Source organism: Euprymna scolopes, chromosome 11 (assembly GCF_053919585.1).
Source record: "Euprymna scolopes isolate OS-2025 chromosome 11, ASM5391958v1, whole genome shotgun sequence".
In the NCBI taxonomy this organism is placed as follows: Eukaryota; Metazoa; Mollusca; class Cephalopoda; order Sepiida; family Sepiolidae; genus Euprymna; species Euprymna scolopes.
In genome coordinates this window covers 148543487-148564416 of record NC_136492.1, presented here as the reverse complement: position 1 = coordinate 148564416, position 20930 = coordinate 148543487, and the positions used below count along the sequence as shown (strand labels likewise).

The window sequence follows — 20930 nt, the reverse complement described above, 5'->3', positions numbered from 1 at the left end:
TCAGTGAAAAAAAATGAGGATAATTCTCTCAACTAATAGATGGTAAATGTGTATACACACACATATGTAAAATCAAAATATATAACAGATGGATTTAAATCATAAAAATATAAAACATGATGAGCATGAATTTAATTTTATATATACTTTTATATGTAAGGTGTTGGTTTGATTTAAATACGATTTAAATAAGGAAACCTCGCGTCAGTTAGTGGGTACGGTACACAGAAAAGCTGTCGAGTGGTAGGCCCCGTTATTGTTTGTACGCGCCTGGTCCACTAAGTATGGAAATAAAAAATTTAAAAATTAAAAAAATAAAAACGTTTACAAGTGTTTGTGATATAGATGTGATATATATATATATATATATATATAGTAAGTTATAATATATATATATATATATATATATATATATAGTAAGTTATAATATATATATATATATATATATATATATATATATATAGTAAGTTATAATATATATATATATATATATATATATATATATATATAGTAAGTTATAATATATATATATATATATATATATATATATATAGTAAGTTATAATATATATATATATATATATATATATATATAGTAAGTTATAATATATATATATATATATATATATATATATAGTAAGTTATAATATATATATATATATATATATATATATATATATAGTAAGTTATAATATATATATATATATATATATATATATATATATAGTAAGTTATAATATATATATATATATATATATATATATAGTAAGTTATAATATATATATATATATATATATATATATATATATAGTAAGTTATAATATATATATATATATATATATATATATATATATATATAGTAAGTTATAATATATATATATATATATATATATATAGTAAGTTATAATATATATATATATATATATATATAGTAAGTTATAATATATATATATATATATATATATATATATATATGGCGATTAAGCTACACTGAATATTCCGTGTTTCATCCACTCTAGGACTCTTCAGGCCTTCAGTAAGCCTGAAGAGTCCTAGAGTGGATGAAACGCGGAATATTCAGTGTAGCTTAATCGCCATATACATTTTATAACTTACTAACTAGCTCTACCTACGTATTGAGCACTTTTGAAGTAAATACTTAAAGTTTACGCATAAATCTATACTTTGGTATATTAATTTTATGTGAGTAAATTAGGTAGTTTATATATATTATATATATATTATATATATATATATATATATATATATATATATAAACATACACGTGACGTCTTATTGAGCAAGTAGAAAAAGACAAGTTAAGACAATGACTATTGCCCGAATTTTGAATGTTGCTTGGTTGATTTTATTGTTTTGTTTTATGGCGTCTCAAACGTTTTCGAAATATTTAATGCCAAATCCAATAATTTTGATAAACATTTTTATTCTTCAAGTTCTTTATATCTCCAAATATTTATTCATTATATTTCATTGTTCAGAGGAAAATTATTTGTTTGTTTTTATTTTGCAGAACATGATTGAGTTTTACAAAGGGAAAGGAAAATAAAACAACAACACCAAGGTTTGGCGCATTTTAGGTCAGAAAGCCGATATGTTCAGACAGCCTTATCTGGTAGCATCAGATTGGAATGTTGTTTTGATCTCTTTGACGGGTTCATACTTTTGATTAAATAGAAATGAATCCTTTTTGTCTATATGATTATTAAACATTTTTGCTTAAATTCTTTTCGTTAATTTTAGATGACTACATACATAGCCATTTTTTTTTAAATATTTCTAGCAGAGAATACTCAGCAATTTGTGAATAAGTAACCTTATCTATAATAAGTGTTTGAATTTAATTTATACCATAACAGGTCGTAATAATGTAAATAAATTAAAAGACATAAATAAATACACACCCAGCAATTCATGGCGCCATTTTGAATTTTTATTTGTAACAAACGCAGGGCTTTCATTGGATAATAAAAAGAAATAATTAACCAATGAAAATAAATGTGAATCTTGCAAACTAATTACCGGACAGATAGAATAATCAAACGATGAAATCAATTAGAATTTATTTTTTTTAAGAATTCAGAAAATATTCAGAATTCATTAATTCGGTAGAATTAAATATCGCGTTGTTGCGTGAAATATTATGATTCTTTAACTCTGTGAATATGACCGATTTTTTTTATATATTAGACATATAGTATTTAGTGTTTCTTGGCTACAACGATTAATTTATTCATATTTAATAAATAAAACAGTCTTACAGAAAACATAAAAGCATGTTAATTATAGGTGTTATAAATTTTCATTTTTGATATTTCGAACGGTCCTCCGTTCTTTATCAATTTAATCACTATGAAAGGTGAAAAACTGGACATTTTAACTTTGTATAATGATTATTTGAAATGTCATTAGATAATGCTTTCTTGTCTTAACATGCACGTCTACAGGTAATCATTTTTCCGAATGGCAAAGAACACTATTTTTCATTTTATCAACAAATGTGCTTCCATCTGGTTGTTATTTTGAGCACAAATAATTCTTTCAACCAACATTAGCATGAAAAATATTTGTGTAACCAGTGGAGAGGAAAGCCTTCGAGATAACACTAATAATTCTCTGCTTATATCGGCATAATTTCCACTCATTGTAGATTTCTCCTTGCCACTGGTCTTAGGCAATGCTTGTCTAATATAAGTGCGATAAAGGATTACACAATTCTTCCTTCATTGAATTCCATCTACAAATACTTTTGCATGAGGTATCCATTGCTTAGAAAGTGAAAGAATATCCTTGAGGTACGAAATGACTTGTTCCGTTTCATCCTGATAAGATTTAGTTAGTATCTTCCAATCGTAGCCCTGTCGCCTTTTTACTGATTTTCTCATAGATTGTTCTGCACTAAGGAAAAATCGACTCAAGAACTTCTTGGTCTTTTTTTCCCGCCTATCAAATCTTTCTTGAAGTTCATATATTAGTCACATTGCTCATTTTGATTCTCCTAAAGTTTCTCTCTCACTTTAAACAATTTCTCACACACTTTAGTCTTTGGAAATCCCTTCCGGGATTCTGCTTTCCCAACTGTACTGATATGCAGAAGTTCAAGTGTAATGTGAACAAACATCTTTCTACTCATCTCCCTTCATAATGCCCCCGCAAATTATGTCCCCAAAAGTAGCCCTCTCCTTCAAAGTGGCACTGTGCTTGTTTGGGGCGAAAATTGAATAATAATAAAAACACCTGCAGCCATTTTCTATTTGTACAAATTTACTATCAAACCATCTATGAAGCACTGTTGTCATGTTTCGGCTGATAAATCTTTGCCCCATTTTAGGGTGTTCGATAAGGTGGAAAAACCTACTTGCAATTTGATTGGCCTTCACTTTTTCTTCTCTGCAATCTTTCACACGCACTTAATGATGCTAATCAAAGTTGTTTTTATTATGGTATGTGCTTTTCAGATTCGTCAGATCTTTCCCCTGCTACCATTGGTCTATCTCGTCTGACTCGTTGGTCTCGTGGTTTCCATTCATTTGCTTTTTTGATACTTCATTATAATACAGCTTTCTAATACAGTGGCTGCTTTTCAAGAACTGCAAGCTTGTGAAACTCTCTTCCTGCTCACTGTTTTCCTCCTACCTATAGCGTTGGTCTTTTCAAGGTTAAGCACAATAGGCATCTCCTGTCTTTGTAATAATCATCTTTTGTTCTTGTTAGCCCCTTACATAAAGTGGATTCATGCCTCGTCTAGAACAATTCTTATTAAGAACATCAAAAACATGCTTAACTACTAGGTTTTTGTTATTAGCTAAAGTAGATGCAATGTTTTAGAAACCTGTTCATTGTTGGAGATTGTGTTTGGATTTAGAAATGAAGCTGGATTCAGTTTGGCAGTAAGTGACCATTTATCTAACCTAGAACTTTAGATTTTAACAGCTTGTGGTGATGGAGGTGCAAGGTTCGTGCTGTGCAGCTGACGCCAGCTGTATATATCCACACAATGAAGATGGAGCATGCATATTTGTAGACATTAAAATTTAAAAATAAAATTAGACAAGAAAATAAAAAGAATAAAATTGTTTATTTTTAAATATTTTCACACACAAAAATTATTCTTTCTCTTGTAATTGAATCTTCTTGGAGACATAATATCTGATAAAAATTGATATTTTATTACAATTATTTTGACTGCTTTCCTCCTGCTATTCTCACAATGTTTTGGTCAATGTAATTTCCAACTTTCTACAGAATTTCGAATTTATTTATGTTGGATTGTGTAGTGGACTTTCGGTCAGCGTTCAAGTTGTGGATAACTTGACAAAGACTAAAGTTACTTCTCATGAAAGAGGAGAACTATTTATGACACAATGGGAGATTCCATTGTGCACACATGGGCCAGTCTATTCCTTGGATTGTGATTGGCTGAATCACCTGATTGGATATGCTTGTACATAAATACAAGCCCTCAGTCCAGCTCAATCTGATATCTGTCTTGTGCATGAGCTGAACCCTTGGTAAGTGTTGCTGCTATTATTATTATTGTTGTTGTGTGTTATTGACTAACACAGTTCTTTTGATTATTCTACATCTCCCCCCCCCACGAGTAGGCTGGGTTGTGTGAGAGGTGTATCTCTCTTTTAGGCCTAGTTTGTTGTGTGGTAGTAACCTAGAAAGAGCTCGGGGAATCCTTGATCGAAAGTGTGGGGATATGTGTGGTTTGTTGTTGGGGTTTGGTTGCTGTGTATGTGCTATTACAGGGAGATAGTGGGATATGCAAGAATGTAGTATCGCTTGAGGGAATTGTTGGTCCTAGTGCTGCACTTGGTATTGGGGTTGGTGTAGGCTTAAGTTCGCATTTTCTGAGGAGACGGCAGTTCCTAAGTGTGATCCTTCCGGATCCGTTAACCCTGATTCGGTATTGTCGATCTGGTAGGGAACATGATTTTGCCCGTTGTGTTCCATCTGCGACTGACTGGATTTTGGATGGCTACAGTGTCACCAGCTTGTAATGGTGGAAGGTTGTGGGTATATTTATTGTATTTTTCTACTATTTTTGCATTGCGGTGGTGGAGCATTTCCTCGCGATGTTGTGCCGCTGACACCCATTCAGGATGAGGCTTGTAGAGGATTGGCTGTGATGGGATGGCGTCACGTAGTCGACGGTGAAGTAATAATTGGGCCGGTGATAGGCCAATGCTTTGGATTGGGGTATTTCGATACTGCAAGATGGCCCGGGCAACACTGTCATTGTCCAAGGAACCGTGGGGGCCTGTGTTTCCTTTCACAATCCTCTTTGCAGTTTTTACTGCGAGCTCTGCCCTGCCATTGGATTGGGGATACGCAACAGAAGATAATCTGTGCCTAACACACCATGTTTTCAGAAATTCTTGGAACGTGCTGGAAGTGAAAGGTGGGCCGCCATCGGTGCTGAGTTCTTCTGGGGCACCATATGTTTGGAACAGTTGTCGGCATATGGACATCAATTTGGTTGTAGTAGTGTGACCTGATTCTAGGCGGTATAAAATTAGCCAACCAGTTAGCCTATCTGCGCAGGCAAGGTATGTGTGATCTCCAATATAAAAAATATCCATGACGATTTGTTGGAATGGCCACTCTGGGGATCGTGTTAGAATGACAGGCTCCCTTGGTTGACTAGGTGCGATGGTTGAGCATACCATGCAATTCGCTCTAATACTGCGGATTGATGCATCCATCCCTAGCCAGTACACCGATTCGTTGGCACGTGCTTTCATGCCGACTACTCCTTGGTGTGCAGAATGTAGGCAGTGTAGGACCTTTTTTCGTTGTGTTTTGGGGATGACGATCCTTCGATCCAACAATACTAGACCATTGTCAGTGCTAAGGCGGTGCCTCACCTCCCAATACTCACGGATTTCGGGCGCAGTGAGATTACGTGTTTTTGGGAAGCCTTGCTGTATTGTGTCTATTAATTTGTTATATTGTTGATCGCCACGACCTGCTGAACGAATTAGGTCTGGTGATATCATGGCTATATTACTGCTGTCTGCAAATGTTGCTATTAAGGCTGTCGACTCTGTTATGTTGCTTATGTTGTTCGACTCCAGTATATCCATTTGAGAGGGTTTTGTTGGAAATACATCGAGGAAGGCTTGCACCATTGCCACTGGGTGGCGGGAAACTGCATCAGGGCCTCTGTGCCACTTCCCGGGGCAATGCTGTATGGTAAATCTGTATCTCAGGGTCTTTTCCTTTAGTCTAAAGAGCCGGGGGTTTTGGATCTTGCTCAGATCACGATCGCCAAATATCCCCTTCAGCGGTTCATGGTCTGTGACCACTATGATGTTTGGAGAACCCATGACGAACATACGGCATTTCTCCAATGCCCATGCTATTGCTGCTGCCTCACCCTCTATTGGTGCGTATCTGCGCTCAGCATCCGTGCAAAATCTGCTGCCGGCATATATCAGATGCCAACCTTCGGAACAGCAGATTGGGGCTTTTTCCATGGTACATTGGCAATGTTTTTGTAGGAGTAGGGAGCCCATTCCTTCTTTGCTCCAATCTGGAGCAAGGCAAGTTGCTCTGTCTTTGTCAAATGTTGCTACCCCCTTCTGGACTAGGTGAATTATAACTCGCTTGGAATCTTTGAATGCGTCTTCAAGGTTTTGATTCCAAGCAAATTTGGAGTTTTGTTTGACGAGGTCCCGAAAAGGCACCATAACTGGACCCAGTGAATATGCCCAGGCTACTTGGTTGACAAGCCCAAACCATGATCTGGCATCAGTAATTGTCCTTGGGACTGGAAAATCCTGTATCGCTTGTATCATGGACTCAGAAGGGGTCACTCCTGAAGAAGTTATCTGGAGGCCTCCAAATTGTACGACATCCTGACAGAATTGGAATTTGTCGGTGTTGAGCACAATTCCATTCTTAGCACATTGGAGCAGAAAATCGAAGGTATGATAAAAGGCCCCCTCAATGCTAGAGTCATATAGCAGGGTATCATCTACTATCTTCACCTTGCGTGGGATATCTTTTATTATCTCATCGTATCTGCGAGTGTAAGCATCCCCAGATGCGACATATCCTTGAGGCATCCTAAGATACATGTATCTTCCCCACTCAGTTATGAAGGTGGTTAATGGTTGAGATTCTTTGTCTAAGAGAATCGAGTGGTATCCATCAACAGCGTCTAGGACTGTTTTCTTTGTTCTAGGTGGCACTTGCAGTGCCAACTGGAATGGCGACCCAGTATGGTGGGTTTCTCGCTTGCATTGAGAGTTAAGGTGTTGGTAATCTATTGTTCTCCTTGGATTACCATTCTTTTTGGCAGTTATTACCATAGTACTGCACCAATCAGTAGGCATACCCACGGGTACTGGAGCTATGATACCTTTTACTACATCCTTCCAAAGGGCTTGTCTTACTGGTTCCTTGAAGTGGAAGGGTACAGGAATTGGGTTATGCCTGGCTTTAGGGATTGCTCCCTCTTTGAGGTGAATGTGGGCAGCTGGGCCGGACATGGCTGGAAATATCCCATCTTTGTTGAATGTCGTTTTGGCAAACTTTTCTAGGAGCCAGCTCTTAAGTTTGCCTATGTTATCTTCTGTTGCGGGAAAAGGGAGGTTTTTGGGGCGATTTGGCAATTGATCTACACACTTTTTAGACTCGGTGTCTACCTCTTCATGTACGTCTGCTAAAGGGTTTGGAAAATGTTTGTGCAATATTCCCACATCGATGCAGGCTGCTCTGCTGAGATAAAGCCGTTGTATGCCCTTGCATATGTAGAGGGCTTGTTTAGTTGTTTTCCCTCTGACCACAAACTCAACTGGTAGCCAACCCTGACACATGAGTGTGAAACCTCCAACTGTTCGTATGATCTTTCTTGATTGGATAAGACTAATCTCTGTGAGGCCCATTTTGATTAAATGCTTTGGTCCCCCAAGACAAATGGCGGCACCACTGTCGGGAAAAACCTTTAGCGTTGTACTACAACTCCTAGGGATATTGACAGCTCGTCTGGGATCTGGTTTTGGTGAGAATGGGATTACTGATGCATTTATTTCAGTTAACAGATCACCTTCTGTAGTCATAATGGTGCCCCTCATTTGATCGAATGTGATATGGGCCATGAGTGTATTCATGGGAGCTTCTTGGTCTTCAAAACTCTTTATCACTGCCGGGCGATATTTCTTTGTCCTGCACACTGCTGAGATCCTGTTCGCAGCGCCATGTTGGATTATGTAGTACACTCGCAGATACGATGAGATAATAAAAGATATCCCACGCAAGGTGAAGATAGTAGACGATACCCTGCTATATGACTCTAGCATTGAGGGGGCCTTTTATCATACCTTCGATTTATGTTGGATTATGTAGTGGACTTTCGGTCAGCGTTCAAGTTGTGGATAACTTGACAAAGACTAAAGTTACTTCTCATGAAAGAGGAGAACTATTTATGACACAATGGGAGATTCCATTGTGCACACATGGGCCAGTCTATTCCTTGGATTGTGATTGGCTGAATCACCTGATTGGATATGCTTGTACATAAATACAAGCCCTCAGTCCAGCTCAATCTGATGTCTGTCTTGTGCATGAGCTGAACCCTTGGTAAGTGTTGCTGCTATTATTGTTGTTGTTGTTGTGTGTTATTGACTAACACAGTTCTTTTGATTATTCTACAATTTAGTCCACGGGGGTGGGGATAGCTTACTCTCATTCATCAGCCATGACTAGACAGGAGTCTTACGTAATTCCAAAGTATATTCTTAGTATCTCCGGTACTATGCTTTAAACCTTCAGCTTCCAAAGGAATTATCACTTAGAACTGATAATTACTTAGCAGTTATAGCAGTGAATGTAAATGCTGAAAAATAATGTAATTTTTGTCTAGAATCATTATTCTAATTTTAATCAAAATTCATTGTTTGATTTGGATTCTAAAAATGTCTAAAATTTAAGGCTTAGTCTTAAAATAGTAAAATTAAGAAAAAAAACAAATGCTTGTATTTTAGAAAAATAAATGTTTTACATGTAGAGAAACGTTAATTCTTGCGTTAGATTTATGATAGACTTTTTTAGCTAAATGTAAGAGTATCTTGTGTAGGAGACGGTGAGACTCGTCGTGGGCGACGAAGCGTTTCACTGAAGAACCACAGCAACACACAGCAAACCAACAAACAATCACAGCCACGGCGCGAAGGCAACTTACAAAGCTCAGCTGACTGCACGAATAGACACGGAACCCAACGGTCACTGTACTGATCGCCACGAACGTCAGAACCCGACTGACTCGCACCTCCAATGGACCGATTTTTATTACTCAAGATGGCCTAGCTAATTTGCATCCCCGCGAGATCTCGCGCGATCCTGCGAGATTCCGTCTCTAATAAAAGCAGGCAGGCGCCATCTTGAAACTCTTTCTTCCGCTGCCCCGACCACAGGATCAGCCACCACCCCACACGCCAGGCACACACGGACCCTCTTGCGCCGAGGGCTATGGTTAGTCTCACACTCCCCCCTGGTCTCCAGATCACATACGTGACACGGCGGACGTGGCCGTTTGATTCGAGCACTCCTGCGGAGGGGTATTGCCGGGACTTCCTCATCGGAGCTCTCAGAAGTGGCATCGGAAGCATCAGCATTAGAGCTCGCAGTTGAGTCATCAGGTCCATGGGGCACAGGTTGGATCCATCGCTCATCGTCGGATGACTCGCTCCTTCCACTGCTCGCAGTTGAGTCACCAGGTTCGTGGGGCACGGGTTGGATCCATCGCTCATCGTCGGATGACTCGCTACTTCCACTGCTTGCCGATTGGTCAGCGCTTAGAGCGGGCCGGACATCCCTTACGTGGCGCGGAGTACCATCGACTAGTATGGCCTGTTCACTGATGACGCCGGTGACCCGCCCCCTCCAAAAGCTGCTGGTGCACCGGCCGCCGGGTGGCTTCACCCAGACGGTGTCTCCCACTTGGTACGTCCCCTGGAGTTCTCGTTGGTCGGGTAGACACACTTCAACGTCCTTGACGCGCACGTGGTAGTGATGAATCGCATCAGCAGGCGCACTGCCACCAGTCACGGTGTCCTTAGGTGTTGTGTTGTATCTGTAAACCGCCTCCGCGATCGTACACTTCTTCCTGGCCGCGATCCTCTTCACGGTTCGGTGGCATCGCTCCGCTATGCCATTGCCGCTCGGCACATACGCGCATCGGTGTCGAAGGCGGATCCCCCAGTTGTCCATAAAATGCCTAAATTCCCTGCTGCAGAACGCCGTGTCGTTATCTGTGAGGATCTCCTCAGGCGGCCCCCTTTCGTAGAATATGGATTCCAATTCGTGGATGACACTGGTGGAATCCTGCCTTGCCAATTGGCGCCAAATCGCGAACCTCGTTGGCCCGCAGTCTATCAGCGTGAGGAAGTGTTGGCTGCCGTAGTGGGTTATATCCATACCCAACCGACTCCAAGTCGCGTCCATTCCCAGCTGTCCTTTCCGCCATCTGGCTGGGGCGGGGTCGATGGACTGGCACGTTTGGCACTCCCTGACCACTGCTCTTACTGCGCTTTTTGGTATTGATGGTCTCGCCAACTTCACAAAGTAGTAGGTCCGTTGCACTCCGGGGTGCCCACTGTCGTGATGTATCTTCCTGATTTCGTCCTCCTCGACGGAGGCAGCACACAGAGGCAATGGCTTAGCTTCTTTCTTCATAGCCTCATACCATCTCCGTGGTACCTGAGTGAGCTTGTCGGCGAGGTTGTAGTCCGAGGCGACGAGCACTACGTCTACGGACAGGTTGTACTCCGTCACCAGTTTTTTCACAGTCTCGAGCCTCCGTCTTATCAGCATTTCGCTGGCTGCCTTGGTGCGTGCCCTGGCCTTGCTCGTGAGTGTGTCCGACACCCAGTGGTGCACGCAAAGTGAGTCGGTGTGCACACGCAGTTTCTTCACTTCCCATTGAAGTGCCAGGTTAATGCCCTTTATTACAGCGTCGAGTTCTGCCAGGTTGATATGGGCAGCATCATTCGCCGGTCGCAGCCAGCAGGCATCCTCAACTACGGCCCCATCTTTCTCCAAAACTACACCGATCGCTAGAGAACTTGCGTCCACCCACACGCTCAGTTTGTCTCCCTGCACGCACCAGTCCCCTGTGGCGGGTCATTCTTTTTCACACTAGCGACGGTCTCCTTTAACATTCGAACCAATAGTTCGTCGGTTATCTCATCATCCCAGCCTTTGCTGACCGCATTTGCCCTCCTTTTTATGACGCCTGTCGCTGCACGAACCCATCCGCATACTGGAAGGTGCCCCACAAGTTTCCCGCACAGGGAGAACACGGCACGTCTTGTGTAAACGTCGGGTACGTCGGGAACTGCGGTTCCACGCCTCCACCTCAGGATCCCTCGCTCCTCTTGAACGCTCAAGCCCAATACGCGGGCACCATCCTCAAGCCGCTCAGAGTCCTTGCAGTTTAGACCAAACTCGGCAAGTTTGGATCTTACGCGCGAAGAGGACACGATATCTTCGTTCACGTATATATCGTCAATATACGCCGATGTTCCCTTTCTGATCCATTCTTCTTGTGACAACACGGCATTGACGATAGCCTTCATTATCTGGTCGCGTAAGACAGTATCTCTTCCCGGAAAACATCACTGTCTGGAAAGGCCACATCGCCTCGCCGATCCGGACCTGCAAATATGCTTTTCTCAAGTCCAGTAGGGACACATTGGACCCCTGCCGGCGCCACTCTCGAAGCTTGCTGGCACAGACGTCGGCGTCCGCTGTGAACGCATCAACGTGCGCATTCAACTCACGGTAGTCCATTACCGGCCTCACCTTTAACTTGTTAGGTTGGGCAACTGCCATCAGCGGTATCAGGCCCTTGGGGGGTCCAAGTTTGTCGTAGGGGTATGGAATCAGCCAACCGTTCTTAATCCATTCACGGAGCTCGCTTTCGTATGCAGGCCTTATCTGGTCGGGCATACGGTACTCTGCCACTTTGTTTTGTAGTTTGGCCGGTTCCTTGTCTTCTGACCACCTCCAAGTGGCGGTCCACGCCTTCTGTTGGTCGTCGAATTCCGCACTGAAGTCCGGCTGGTCGACTCTTAGTGCTGCGCACACCGGGGGCCTATCCTGAAACTCTACAACGCCAGCGCGCGTTATGCGCACGCCGCCCAGGGCTTTGATGGCATCGTAGCCTAGCAACAGGTCGAAACTCAGCGGTTTTTCGCGTGTCACCAGCGCTTCGACGTTGGCTGAGTTCCCAGTTCTTGTGCGAATGTGTACCACACCCACGCCGCAACACATTCGTATTTTTCCAGTGATGGTAGTTATCCTGACGTTCTTCTTTTTCCACGCCCGACAGAAGTCCGCACACACTATGGTGCGGGAGCAACCGGAATCAAGGAGGGCTGAACATAACGTGTCATTAACTCGGACCTGAATGACAGGGAGCGCCTTGTTTATTTTCTGTTCGGGGAAGAGGTCGGTACTGGCACCTTGTCCCCGTCCCCGTTTCCCGCACAGTCTCGGGCCATGTGCCCAGTCTTGTTACAGCGGTAGCAGCGAACAGCCGTCGACCGCCTTCTACAATTTCTTGCCATGTGGCCCCGCCCGTTGCATCTGTAGCAGATGACATCACCTTGCGGGCTGGGTCCCTGAGACGGTCCTTCGCCACTTGGTGGGGCCTGTGCGACAGCGACTACCGTTTCCTGCACCGTCGAGTCGTCCTTCATTATTGTCCTGGCTCTGTCCACTAGGTCACTCAGCGGTAGTGAGGACATTGTAGAGGTTGCTCGCAGGAGCTGCTTTGCTCCAGCGGGGAGTCCTGACAGGAATTTGTAGGCTAGGGCCCTCTCGGGAAGACCGCCAAACAACACCGTCAGCTTCTTAAGTTCGGCGAGATACACGTCCACAGTTTCGCCCAAGCGTATAGACCTCGTCTCAAACTGCTCCCATGCAGTGGCGGGGTCAGTGGCAAAAGCCCTGTACAACGCCGCCTTGATACTCGAGTAGTCACACTTCTCCTCAGCGCTGAGTTGCTGATATACAGCGAAGGCCCCGCCGGTCAGCCGCAGAGGAATCACGCGCTCGACATTTTTCACGCCGGACAACTGACAATGTAACTCGACCTTCTCAACCCAGCTGAGTACCGGGTCGGATCCGTCGAATTCCGGTATCAATTTTAGATCGAACCTATCCGCCATTGAAGAAAAGAAAACCAAGTTCGGAGTGGGGAGGCCGAAATAGCTTGTAAGAGTATCTTGTGTAGGAGACGGTGAGACTCGTCGTGGGCGACGAAGCGTTTCACTGAAGAACCACAGCAACACACAGCAAACCAACAAACAATCACAGCCACGGCGCGAAGGCAACTTACAAAGCTCAGCTGACTGCACGAATAGACACGGAACCCAACGGTCACTGTACTGATCGCCACGAACGTCAGAACCCGACTGACTCGCACCTCCAATGGACCGATTTTTATTACTCAAGATGGCCTAGCTAATTTGCGATCCTGCGAGATTCCGTCTCTAATAAAAGCAGGCAGGCGCCATCTTGAAACTCTTTCTTCCGCTGCCCCGACCACAGGATCAGCCACCACCCCACACGCCAGGCACACACGGACCCTCTTGCGCCGAGGGCTACGGTTAGTCTCACACTAAAATAGGAAACTTCTGCTTTAATTAAAAACACATTTAAAGGAAATAAATTTAGACACTTGTTTTCTATGTTTTTCCTTAACTGACCCTCCTATTTTTTTAATTAATTTCTTGATGTGCATATGTTCAATAATGCTTCCTTTCATGCTAATATCATTGTTTAATTTCCCATCTTCTCTCCAACAAATAAATAATAAAAATTGATGGCTTAAACCTACCTACCAGACGACGTTCGTTTAATTTGTTACCTTCTAGTTACTTTTCTTCGTTTCCATTTTTTCTTATGGCTGACAAATAAAACAAGTCTAATAGCTATCCGTCTTTTTCGTTTACAAGGTATTTTAGATTGAGTGAAAGCTACAAAATTGTATGCATTCTACACCAATACTATTATCTTCTTACGGTAACACCTTGCATTAATAAAGGCACAGGAGACTACTGCCACATCTGGACAGGAGCTGCTAAAAATAGCCTATCCTGCCTTGACAGAGTACAAAATAGACTTTGTGGCTCAGTGGGGGATGCCCTTTTCTCTTCCCTGCAACCTCTCTCCCACAGAAGAGACGTTGCGAGCCTCTCTTTGTTTTATCGTTATTTTCATGGCAAGTGCTCGTCCGAGCTCCAATCTCTGGTCCCTCCTCGCCAATATTTCATGAAAAACACCCGTATAGCTAAAACCACTGTCAATAATTTGCCCCACTTTCTATCTGTGTCTAAATCAAAATGTAGATTCCATGAACAAAGCTTCTTTCTCAGAAGTGCACGCCTGTGGAACTGTTCCGTTTGCTTGTTTCCCACCCGACAAAACTTGGATGTCTTCAAGTCCAACATAAACAAATTCTTGATAAACCGCCCCCTTAAGTAAGACACTTTATCAGATCTCCATTACTAACGATTACCGCGATATTATCCCATTGATTACTGTACATGCAATAACCCTTATCCCCGAGTGGCTTCCGATAAGAGTCGACTAATATGTAAAAAAGAAAAAAAAGGAATCTACATGGCAAAAATAACAAGTTGTGATTAAAATCGAAAAATCGCCGCTCCCACGCTCTTTTTATTTTACATATCTCAACACAACAGGAAGCAGGCTTCGCCCCCCCTGGTTTCAAGTGCCGTAATTAATCCCATTAGAATTTGTGAAGTAAGGGAAATAACTCTGACTCAATATGTTGCTAATACGAACAAAGATTTTTACCAGAAAACTACCAGACAGTCCACAGTTTAGAAAGCAACCAGAAATAGCATTTTTTTTTTCTTATCTAACATTGGTGCATTTCAATAGACTTGTGATGCAACTGACTTCAGATAATGTATTTGGACGGCAGTGGCATTTTTAAAATTACCAAGAACAATGCTAATAATATAAATATTGTTAAATTGGCGAATGAAAAAGATGAACAAAAACATGAATGTTATAAATGGGCTACCTTTAACCAAGTGCTAAATTTAAGAACGGTATCTTGTGAATAAAAGCGAGAAAACGAAGTTAGATCAAAATATTTATGCAGCAACAATTTTACAGCCATGTAAAATTAGTTTGAAATACCAAAGTCTGTTAAGGTTTAAAGTTCTGTTGTGTGTGTGTGAGAGAGAGAGAGAGAGAGAGAGAGAGAGAGAGAGAGTGAGAGAGAGAGAGAGAAAGAAAGAAAGAGAGTTTACCTTGTTTAAGTTGTCATTAAAGGGATAACAGTAGGCTTAAATGAATTTCAGTTTGAGGTATTTCAGTCGATGTTTCTTGGATGGGCATAGTTCATGTTGCTGCGAATCAAAACATATGGTAAATATCACAGAATGGAACAATGATTTCGTTGCTCAGGTCATTGTTTTTATAAGGATTGTTAATTTTAGATAGGTTCATTACATTTAGTATTTTAAACAAGAACATTTTTCACTGATTAAAAAACATGAGTTTGAACTACTACGTAAAAATCCGTCGTCCTACGACTGTTCAGCTTAACTGGTTTTATTTGTGATTTCTTCTTCCGGAATAAAGAAGCAAAAATACAAAAAAAAAAAAAAAAAAAAAAAAGATTAAGCCAGACGAACAAAGAAAGAAAAGTAATAGATTATGTCATCTTAGTAACTTTTGTAAGCCCGTTAGTCTTACACATTAATTTCTAATCTACAAGAAGCTTTCAGTTTCTTTGACGTTTTAATTTTTATTCTTCAGCCACTTATAGTGATCAAAATTTTGCTTTCAAACCCCAACAATCAGTCCCAATAGTATCCCCCCAAAATGTTTGTATTTTATTGTTACACCTACATATTCTTTAGGTTTGTCAGTTTTCACACCCACAAATAAAACGGTAATTCTACGGACACTTAACTGCTATTTCTCATTTCTGAAACACTAAATATTGAACAACATACCTGTGAACAAACCATGCCTACTACATATGTTCAAATGCGTTGAAAAATAATAAAATCCCCTACTTGAACTAAATTTGGCAAAAGTATTTTTTAATAATTAGCTATAGTTTATCAAGGCCAAAGATCACCCAAAATAAGAGTTAATTAGATAGACGCTGTCAGTTTAATACTGAAGAATATTATGAGAGGATTGAAAATGGTAAATGAAATGAACAACGTTTGATTCATTGTGAGAACAGCTTATGACAAGTTTTTGTTGACAGTACATTTGAAAAAGTTCCTGCTGTAGTCTGCCGGGAAACAGTACTGTGGGATGGTTTCCATAGACTAGAGGTTCTTGGATGAAACCCAGTTCATGAGAATTCGATTGTTAGATACACCAAGGAAACTTGTTTTCCATTGTGATGGTAATCTGAGTTCTTGCTGCGAATATCGACAAGTCTGAACCAGAGATTGGAGCCCAGTCGAGCATCTTCCATGGAAATAATGATAGAGTAAAGAAAGACTAACGTCTCTTTTATGAGAAAATGGCTATAAAAAACCTAGGAGACCATCTTTCGCTAGATTGCAAAATCGATTTTGTACTCAATGTTTATCTCGCTACTATGGCGTGGAGATATAACACAAAGTTAGGAAAGTTAGATTTGAAAAAGGCAGCACCCAAGAGGATGAGCACTGGCCTGCAAATGTTCTTGGGAAAATTTATCAGTATTCCCCGGTAGATGCGCTTAGGCAAACAGCGATAAACTAACCTTTTTCAAAAGGTGTCTTTTCAGATAAACCTCCTAGAACTGCACAGACCCAAACTTCAGTCAACAGAGAGCAAGCCACCTCTACAGATGGCACCTCCCCTGATGTGGTAACAATACTTCATCTTAGGACGTATTTGACTCTTATTAACTCCAACAATTTTCAACTAAAGTGTTGTTCTTACATTTTAGCTGAAAATGATCAGCAATGACGGACCTTCATCACATAACATTATTTCCTAGTATTCCAACATCTTATTAACCCTAACCTTCAAAATGTATCCGAGTCTCTTAACAATCGAATGCTAAACAAACAAAACACCTTTCTACGAAATCTAACTTTTTTCACCCAAAATGTTGAAGAGCTATAAAGACAGGATCGGTACCATCAAAACGAGTGACCTTTTGTACTCCGGAATTTATTTTTCTACATGGTTATCACCATTTTCAATGCACTTTTGCCAGAAACTCAACGACGAATTTCTCTTTCTGACATACGTTCATGACAAGTGTTTTCTTAGAGTCTCACACCGTCAATATCTGCAACATAGAGATGAAGCTTTCATGTTACGAATGCATAAGTTCAGTTATCATAACAATATAATCTGCAATCCCTCTGATCCGTTAAGGTGGAAGAAAAACTAGGCGGCTCTACTTTTGGAACTCCCTTTGTATGAAAGAAAGCAAGCTCTCTGGCCTTCGTGTACATAACTTCATTTTTTGTCAGAGTAAGGAAAGTTGTTTTCAACTGGGTCATCTGTTATTTTTGTTCCCTCTGAAGTGCTCCTTTTGGGGAGCTAGATGTCTACCTCTTTTTGTATCGCATCTAATTCTCATGAAAAGGCGATACTCACGTGATTACATACAATTTATTGAAAGCAAATTAACAAACCTGTATCCATAGAAGGTAAAGGTACACATGAGAAGAGCAGAAAGAGATTAGTAATAGTGCACACGCAGATGATTAATAGTCTAGCTCAGCACATTACATCAGATGTTTGTCAAACGTGACATTCTGCTAAAGCATCACTAGAGCATGCGTGAGCAAGCAGAAATCAATCTAAACGATCGATTTCAAAATGAGCGTATCACTTGCGATAGATTCCCTTCGGAATGGCTGACAGCATGATAAGCTTTCAACAAATTATTGACAATGTAATAAGTACATAAAATGGAAAGACACATTTACCTACATAGATAACATAATAATAGTGTTTGGATTTAACCAGTGAGATCCTGATCATAAAGCTCACATTAAATAATGACAAATCTCTCTTTGCTGTGACAATCCTCAGTCCATTACGATACATGCTAAGTGCAGTGAATATGAGGTTAGACGCTAAACGATTAAAACTTTTCATCAAGCTGCCAGTTCCTAATAATATGAGAGCACTTTGGTGAGCTCTCAGCATGTCTGTGTGTACTTGCAGTGTATTGTTATTGTCTAGTGGGTTTGGTTTGTCTGCTGTCAGAATTGTTACACGAGTCTGGTTTTGCTTTCCTGTCTGCTAGTGATTCGTTTCCTGATGCATCATCTGTCTATCTAGTTGTGTATTCCTTATCGCTAATAATAAAACAGGAAGATATTTGTACCCAACTTATGTGTTTCTCTATTAGCTTCTAGTTTACATTTTCTGCAAGAGATAGAAAGGATGAGACTCATTGGCAAATTTATTTCTTTTAAGAGAAGACAAATTTATTACTTTTTTTTTTTTACACGGTGGTCACCACTTATCAAGGCCCGGAAGCCACTCAGGGATAAGGGTTATTGCAAGTACAGTACGTTAGTGTGAAGATTTATTGAACTGTTTACTTAAGGGGGCGGTTCATTAGGAATTTGTTAACGTTGGACTTCAAGACATCCAAGTTGTAGTCAGGTGGGAAGCAGGCACACGGAATAGAGTTCAACAGGCGTGAAGTTCTAAGAAAGAAGCTTTGTTCTATTCAAGTTCGGTTTCTGAAATTTTTAGATGAGGGTTGATAATTTCTGAAGAAGGTTGGAGGTTATATCGGTCGAAACCTTGTGTAAATAACACTAAAGATAAGACCAATATACTAAATAATCAAAATAATACAAATCTAGTCACATTATCTGCTCTTAACAACACCGCGTATGCCTAACCCGACGGTCTTGTTAAAACTTCATTCAAAACTGAATTCAACATACCAACTTTACATAATTTACTCTTCTCGCGATTCACCCAGCATCAACGGATTCTGATGCATCTAATTTTTAATCTATATCCAGGTGTCAACTCTCTGGGGTTGGTTGGCTGTTTGAGCCTCCAGATATTGTTGGATCTAGTTTAAGGAGGATTGACACCAAAACGTTTCTCACCTGTACAAGCTTATAGTTTCCTTTATCGTTTTTAGGTAATTTTTCATAATCAAAAATAGCATTTTCTGACTTGATATTCTTCTTAGGAACAAAACGGACGCATCTTAATTAAGGTTACTGTGTTACTGAAGCAAAGAGATTTAATTTTTTAATTCAAATAACATATCTATCTGAATAGCAACACACATCTATCAAAAAGCCTGTACCATTGTAGAGGCATGAAAAAAAACAAAAAAAAAACAACATATGTGTCATTTCGTATTACCCAGTCACGTGTCATTTCACAAAAAGCAATTGCATTTATGCCATGACACAAATTAAAAAAATCATTAACAAAATAGAAATTTGAGCTCCCCTGGTCCTCATACAATTTTCCATATGAAAATTATGTGGCAAATTTACGTTAATTTCTGATGCTCTCTGCAGTTTAAATAAATGCTGGTTAGTAATGACCGAAATTTCTTGAATTTACTCCCTCCACGTTTAACTCTTGCAATCACACTAGTTAATATTGTTTTTTGTTTTTTTTACACAGTGATCACCACTTATCAAGGCCCGGAAGCCACTCAGGGATAAGGGTTATTGCAAGTACATTACGTTAGTGTGGAGATTTGATGAAGTGTTTACTTAAGGGGGCGGTTCATTAGGAAATTGTTAACGTTGGACTTGAACACATCCAAGTTGTAGTCCGGTGGGAAGCAGGCAGACGGAACAGAGTTCCGCAGGCGTGCAGTTCTAAGAGAGAAGCTTTGTTCATGGAATCCGCGTTTTGATTTAAGCACAGATATAGAGTGGGGGAAATTTTTCACAGTGGATTCAGCTAGACGGGTGTTTATCGTGAAAGATTGGCGAGGGGGGACCAGAGATTGAAGTTCAGAAGAGCACCTGCCATGGAAATAACGATAAAACAAGGATAGGCTTGCAACGTCTCTTCTGTGGGAGAGAGGTTGCAGGGTAGAGAAAAGCCACAAAGGTGGCAGGGTAAACTAAGCCACAAAGTCTATTTTGTACTCTGTCAAGGCAGGATAGGCTGTTTTTAGCAACTCCTGCCCAGATATGGCAACAGTATTCCATCCTTGGACGTACTTGGCTTTTATATAGATAGAGAATTGCATCAGTAGTGAGATATCTTCTTGAGCGGTAGAAGGATCCCCCCATCTTTCCAGCGACCTTGGCAACAGACTTTATGTACGTGTTCCATTTCAGATCAGAAGTAAAGGTCGAAACAAGAAGCTTGTCAAAACACGGGGCCTCACCCAGACGAGAGCCATCCATCACAATTGATGCCAGATGAGGATCAGAGCGTTGACGATGTAAGGATAGGAGTTTGGTTTTGGATGCATTAAAGGTAACCAGCCACATCTTCCCCCACTGAACCACGTGCTCAAGATCAGAGGAGAGAGAATCAGAGAGAACTTTGTCATTTGCAGCCTTTGATGTGTTGCCGTAGATGGTCGTGTCATCAGCATAGATGTCAACGAATGATTTAAGTATGTGTTTAGGGAGGTCATTGATGTAGATCAGGAAGAGAGTTGGGCCCAGGATTGACCCCTGAGGGACTCCAGCATTTATATTGCAGGCCTCCGATTTTTGTCCATCGACCACTACTCTTATGAGCCTATCGGAGAGAAATGATTTAATGATTGAGAAAACATTTCCAGTTATACCATAGCTGGAAATCTTGTGAAGTAGACCCTTATGCCATACCTTGTCGAAGGCCTTTGATATGTCAAGTTCAATTGCCCTAGAAAAGAAGCCTTTGTCAAGAGATTCACTAATCCTGTGAGATATAACCGTCAGCACATCTGCGGTA

General features: G+C 40.8%; 1 protein-coding gene across 2 annotated transcripts in view; it reads right to left on the bottom strand.

The window, feature by feature from the left end:
- Positions 1–20930, bottom strand: part of LOC145288109 (popeye domain-containing protein 1-B-like) — a 1451932-nt gene that overhangs the window by 935327 nt on the left and 495675 nt on the right. The gene's annotated exons all lie outside the window — the stretch shown is intronic.